Consider the following 7,751-nt stretch of genomic DNA (forward strand, 5'->3'; position numbering starts at 1 on the left):
ATTCACCTCATTCCTTACACCTCTTTGGGAGAGAGAAGTGAAACAATACTATAATTATCAACTTACTACATCCTAGTTTTAACAGGATCATTATACAAAGTGTATTTTAACCTGCATTTTTTTCACTTAGAAGAATGAGCATTTTCCACATTCCAAACGTCATTTTATTCATTGTGCAATATTACATCCTAGGATATTCTATAATTTAAGAAAGTAAGTGCAAATTGTAGAATATTTAAACTGCTTCTTTTTTTAAATTTGTGTAGCTTTTATATTTTATTTTTATTGATATATGATAGTTGTACATATTTATACCATACATGTGATATTTTGATTGCATACAATGCGTAATAACTAAAACAGGGTAATTTAGATATCCACCACCTCAAACATCTTTCATTTCTTTGTGTTGGAAACATTCCAAACCCTATCTTCTGACTATTTGGAAAAATATTCTACATTAATGTTAACTATAGTTGCCCTAGAAATATACTATAAATTAATGTTAATTATAGAACTTATTCCTTCTATCTAACTGCATTTTTGTATCCATGAGCCAACGTCTGTTTACATCCCCTGCCCCACTATGCTTTCCACCCTATGGTAACCAGCATTCCACTCTCTATCTCCATGAAATCAACTTTTTTATCTCCCACTTATAAGTGAGAACTTTTTATATTTATCTTTCTGTGCCTGGCCTGTATCATCTAACATAATGACCTCCAGTTTCATCCACGTTGCTGCCAATGACAGGACCTTACTATTTTTATGGCTGAATAATATTCCATTGTGTAGGTTTACCACATTTTCTTTATCTATTTTTATATACACAGTAATGTTACAATGAAGATTTTATAATATATGCATAATCATTTCCTTATCATATTTATGAGAGCTGAAAGATCTGTCTCAAAGGTTCTGCACATTTTAAAGTGATTTTTTCTTTTATTTAACTTTTATTTTAAGTTCAGGGGTACATCTGCAGGTTTGTTATATAGGTAAACTTGTGTCATGGAGGTTTGTTATATTGATTATTTCATCATGCAGGTATTAAGCTTAGAACCCATTACTTATTTTTCCTGATCCTCTCCCTTGTCCCATCCTCCATCCTTTGATAAGCCCCATTGTCTGTTGTTCCCCTCTGTGTCTGTGTAATTTAGCTCCCACTTACAAGTGAGAACATATGGTATGTAGTTTTCTATTCCTGCATTAGTTTGCTAAGGCTAATAGCCTCCAGCTCCATCCACATTTCTGCAAGGGAGTATTTATATTTCCACTCATAAGTATTGGTTTTCTATTCCTGTGTTAGTTTGCTTAGGAAAATGGCCTCAAGCTCCATTCAGGTTGCTGCAAAGGATATGATCTCATTCTTTTTTTATGGCTGCATTGTATTTCATGGAGTATATGTACCACATTTTCTTTATCCATTCTCCCATTGATGGCATTTAGGTTGAATCTATGTCTTTGCTATTGTGAATAGTGCTGCAATGAACATACGCGTGCATGTGCCTTTATGGTTGAACAATTTATATTCCTTTGGGTATATACCCTGTAATGGGGTTGCTGGGTTAAGTGGTAGCTCTATTCTTACATATCTCAGGAATTGCCACAAGTTTTTCCACAAAGGTTGCATTAATTTACACTTCACTGGTACAAAAACAGATGCATAGACCAATGGAACAGAATAGAGAGCCCAGAAATATGGCTGCACACCTACAATAATCTCATCTTTGGTGAAGTTGACAAAAGCAGTGGGGAAAGGATTCCTATTCAATAAATGGTGCTGGGATAACTTGCTAGCCATATGCAGAAGATTGAAACTGGACCTCTTCCTTACACCATATACAAAAATTAACTCAAGATGTATTAAAGACTCAAATGTAAAACCAAAAACTATAAAACTCTGGAAGACAACCAGGCAATACCATTTGGAACATAGCAACAAGTAAATATTTCATGACAAAGACACCAAAAGCAAAAATTGACAAATGAGATCTAATAAAACTAAAGAGCTTCTGCACAGCAAAAGAAACTATCAAGAGAGTAAACAGCCAACCCACAGAATTGGAGAAAAATTTTACAAACTATATCTGACAAAGGTCTAATACCACATCTATAAGAAATATAAACAAAGTTACAAGAAAAGAAAACCCCATTAAAAACTGGGCAAATGACATGAGACACTTTTCAAAAGAAGACATACATGTGGCTAACAAATATATGAAAAAAAAACTCAACTTCACTGATCATTAGAGAAATGCAAATCAAAACCACAATGAGATACCATCTCACACCAGTCAGATGGCTATTATTAAAAAGTAAAAAAATAACAGATGCTGGCAAGGTTGTGGAGAAAAAGGAATGCTTATACAAAGTTTTTGAAAGACAGACAACTGAAAACATTTTAGAGCCTAAGATACTTTTAGAGGAAAACAGGTACAAAAAGGTGACCAAGTGACATGAGCATTTGAGAGCAAACAGTGTGGCAGGCACTTAAATAATATATAATAAGAAAGAAAACACTACTTAAAAAGAGGTGAACTGTTCTTCAGAGAGAAAGTTTTAGACAGCAATTTGTCAAATACACTGTATCTCATATTTATATTTGAGTTGATAAAAGTTAAAATCAAATTAGCTAATAAATAACAAAACCCTGAAATGGGGCTAGAGAAATGGATCCATAAACAATGATAACAGATACATTAATGATAGATTCATTAAGTACTAGGCCTGAGAAACCACTGAGAGTTTGAGCTCAACCACCTTATTTTACCAATGAAGAAACTGAACCCAGAGGAAAAGATAAGGCAGCTATTGGAGATAAAGCTGGTTCCAGTACCAGTCTGCCATCTTCATTTCAATGTTCTTTTCAAACATCATGCTGATCCCTTTTTAAAAAAAATTATTTTAGGTTCAGGGGTACATGCACAGGTTTGTGATACAGGTAAACTTGGGGATTTGTTGTACAGACAATGTTGTGACACAGGAACTAAGCCTAGTACCCAACAGTTATTTTTTCCTGCTCCTCTCCCTACTCCCACCCTACTCCTACCCTCTGGTAGGCCCCAGTGTCTGCTGTTCCTTACTTTGTGTGCACATGTTTGCCTTAAGTTCATAGAATTCAGAGAAGGAGAAAGATCGTGGCTATCAATATGACCTCTCTTGGTTCATATTAAGTAATTAGAGTGACATTTCTAGACTGCAGGCTCCAGTAATCACTAGATCAGTGTTATTTCCATGAATATGAATGTAGGTCTGTTGAAGACTATAGATAATGTATGAATTACAAAACCAAGTTTACTCAAAGTATACAGTTTTATAAAGATAAGTGAGATGCGACATGGGAGCTAAAAGCAGAAAGCAAGATATTTAGATGTCACAAGAAATGTCACTCATACTCACAGTGTATTTCTTGCTTCCTCTAGAATATGTGGTCAAGGTTAGAATGTGATGGGGCTAGTCAGTGTCTCAAAATATTGATTCCTGCTACTTAAACACAACTGCCTTTGCAACTTATGGGCCTTGTAAAAGCATTTCTAGAAATGTGGGTTTCTGCCACAGCAAGCCGTGGGTAATGACAGTCACATTAGAGAACAGTCATCTCTGCCAGAAAGCTCTGGAAGTTCAGGAGGGAAACTACAGCAGTCTGTTTCACTGCAAATTTTACTGCATCACTTATCCAGACCAGTTTTATATCTGCTGGATCAAAGCTCCTTCAAAACCCTGGGGCTGATTTGAGATGAAAACACAATTTCTTAAGGTAGTAGTAGGAAGACAGTATCTGCCAGATTCACTCAAATTTGAACTTGAAAGAGGTTGTGAGGAGCCCCTCTGTCATCCAAGGAATTCGGACTAAGGCATCTTACTGCCAACAAACAGTAACCTCCCAAAGATGGTCAAATCTTCTTTGACCTACAAAGACAGAGCATACATCTCTGAGCTCATGATTTGCAGGGGAACCTAGTGACATGAATATGTATTGCTTAAGAGTAGAACCAACCCAAATGTCCAACAACCATAGGGTGGATTAAGAAAATGTGGCACATATACACCATGGAATACTATGCAGCCATAAAAAATGATGAGTTCATGTCCTTTGTAGGGACATGGATGAAGCTGGAAACCATCATTCTCAGCAAACTATCGCAAGGGCAAAAAACCAAACACCGCATGTTCTCACTCATAGGTGGGAATTGAACAATGAGAACACATGGACACAGGAAGGGGAACATCACACTCCAGGGACTGTTGTGGGGTGGGGGGAGGGGGGAGGGACAGCATTAGGAGATATACCTAATGCTAAATGACGAGTTAATGGGTGCAGCACAGCAACATGGCACATGGATACATATGTAACAAACCTGCACATTGTGCATATGTACCCTAAAACTTAAAGTATAATAATAATTTTTAAAAAAGATCAGAGCAGAAATAAATAACATTTATATTTCAAAAATAAAAAAACAATGAAACAAAAAGTTAGTTTTTCAATATAATAAACAAAATTAGCAAACTTTTAGCCATGCTCATGAAGACCAAAAGGGAGACGACACAAATAAATAAAATCAGAGATAAAAAAGACGTGATGACTGATGCTGCAGAAATTCAAAGAATCATTAAAGGTCACTGTGAGCAACTATATGCCAATTAATTAGGAAATCTGAAAGTAACGGATAAATTTCTAGATAAATACAACCTACCAAGATTGAGCCATGATGAAATTTAAACCCTGAACTGACCAATAATAAGTAATGAGATCAAAGCATAATACAAAGTCTGCCAGTAATGAAAAGGCTGGGACCTGATGGCTTCATTACTGAATTCTACCAAATATTTAAAGAACGAACACTAGTTGTACTTAAACTATTCTGAAAAATAGTGGAGAAGGGAATACTTTCAAACTCATTATACAAACTCAGAATTACCTTGTTACCAAAACCAGATAGACGCATCAAAAACAGAAAACTACAGACCAATATCACTGATGGATACTCATGCAAATATCCTCAACAAAACACTATCAAACTGAATTCAACAACACATGTAAAAGATAATTCATCATGACCAAGTGGAATTCATCCCATGGATGCAAGATGTTTCAAAATACACAAATAAGTCAATGTAATACATTATGTCAACAGAATGAAGGGAAAAAAACCCAATCATCTCAATTGATATTGAGAAATAATTTAATAAAATTTCACATCCCTTCATAATAAAAACCCTCGAAAAACTAAAACTGGATATAGAAGGAATATACCTCAACATAATAAAAGCCATATGTGACAAACCCATTGCCAGTATGAAATTGAATGGCAAAAAACTGAACACTTTTCCTCTAAGATCTAGAACACAACAATGGTGCCCACTTTTACTGCTGTTATTAAACATAGTACTGGAAGTCCTAACCTAAGCAATCAGTCAAGAGAAAAAAATAAAGGGCATCCAGATTGGAAATGAATAAGTCAAACTTTCCTTGTTTGCAGATGATATTGTCTTATATTTTGAAAAAAATAAAGGCTTTACTAAAAAACTATTCAACCTGAAAAACAAATTTAGTAAAGTTGTAGGATACAAAATCAGCATACGAATATCAGTAGCATTTCTATATGCCAACAGCTAACAATCTGATAAAGAAATAGACACTAATCTCATTTATAATAGCTACAATAAAATAAAATACCTAGAAAATAAGTTAACCAAAGAAATGAGAGATCTTTATAATAAAAATTCAAAAATGATTTATGCAAGAAATTGATGAGGACACCAAAAAGTGGAAATATATTTCATATTCATGGAGTGGCAGAATAAATGCTGTTAAAACGTCCATAAGACCCAAAGCAATCTACAGATTGAATGTAAACCCTATCAAAATACCAGTGACGTTCTTCACAGAAATAGAGAAAAACAATCCTAAAATTTATATGGAATCCATAAAAGATCCAGAATAGCCAAAACTATCCAAAGCAAAAAGAACAAAACTGGAGGAATCATATTATCTGACTTCAAATTTTACTACAAAGTTTTAAAAACCAAAATGGCATAATACTGGCATAAAAACAAACACATTGACCAGTGGGACAGAATAGAGAACTCAGAAATAAATTTATACATCTGCCATGAACTCATTTTTCACAAAGGTCCCAAGAACATACAATGGGGTAAAGAACAGTCTCTTCAATAAATGATGCTAGAAAAACTGAATATTCATATGCAGAAAAATGAAACTAGACCCTCTCTTTCACCATATGCAAAAAAAATCAAAGTGGATTAAAGGCTTAAATCTAAATAATCAAATTATGGAATTATTACAAGAAAACTTTGGGGAAACTCTACAGGACATTTGTCTGGGCAAAGATTTCTTGAGTAATACCCCACAAGCACAAGTCACCAAAGCAACAGTGGATCAGTGGTATCACATCAAGTTAAAAAGCTTCTGCATAGCAAAGGAAACAATTGACAAAGTGAAGAGAATCCACAGGTGAGAGAATACTTGCAATGTGCCCATCTGATAAGGGATGACTATCCAGAATACATAAGGAGCTCAAACAACTCTATAAGAGAAAAAAATCCAATTTTAAAAATTGGCAAAAAATATGAACAGAATTTCTCAGAAGAAGGCATGCAAATGGCAAACAGGCATATGAAAAGGTGCTCAACATCATTGATCATCACAGAAATGCAATCAAAACTACAATGAGCTATCACCTCACCCCAGTTAAAATAACTTATATCCAAAAGACAGACAATAACAAATGCTGGTGAGGATGTGGAGAGAAGGGAACCTTTTTACGTTGTTGGTTGGAATGTGAAGTAGTACAACCACTATGGAGAGGAGTTTGGAGGTTCCTCAAAAATCTAAAAATAGAGCTACTATATGATCCAGCAATCCCACTCCTACATATATACCCGAAGTAAGAAAATCAGTATATTAAAGAAACATCTGAGGCCGGGCGCAGTGGCTCACGCTTGTAATCCCAGCACTTTGGGAGGCCGAGGCGGGCGGATCATGAGGTCAGGAGATCGAGACCACGGTGAAACCCCGTCTCTACTAAAAATACAAAAAATTAGCCGGATGTGGTGGCGGGCGCCTGTAGTCCCAGCTACTCGGAGAGGCTGAGGCAGGAGAATGGCGTGAACCCGGGAGGCGGAGCTTGCAGTGAGCCGAGATCACGCCACTGCACTCCAGCCTGGGCGACAGAGCGAGACTCCGTCTCAAAAAAAAAAAAAAAGAAACATCTGCACTCTCATATTTACTGCATCACTATTCACAATAGCCAACATTTGGAATCAACCTAAGTGTCTATCAACATATAAATGGATAAAAACAATGTAGTACATGTTCACAATGGAGTACTATTCAGCCGTAGAAAAGAATGCGGTCCTGTCATTTGCAACAACGTAAGTGGAACTGGAAGTCATTACGTTAAGAGAAATAAGCCAGGTACAGAAAGACAAACTTCACATATCCTCCCTTATATTTTGGAGCTATAAATTAAAATAATTGAACTCCTGGAGACGGAGAGTAGAAGAACGGTTACCAGAGGCTGAGAAGAGTAGTGGGACAGAGGCATTTGAAGGAAAGTGGGGATTACTAATAGGTACTAAAAAATGGAAAAAATTAATAAAACCTAGTATTTGCTAGCGAAAGAGGATGACTATAGTCCGAAGTAATTTAATTGTACATTTTGAAATAACTAAAATAGTATAATTGGATTGTTTATAGCACAAAGGACAAATGTTTGTGGTGA

The sequence above is a fragment of the Symphalangus syndactylus genome, chromosome 22 (assembly GCF_028878055.3).
Source record: "Symphalangus syndactylus isolate Jambi chromosome 22, NHGRI_mSymSyn1-v2.1_pri, whole genome shotgun sequence".
Taxonomy (NCBI): domain Eukaryota; kingdom Metazoa; phylum Chordata; class Mammalia; order Primates; family Hylobatidae; genus Symphalangus; species Symphalangus syndactylus.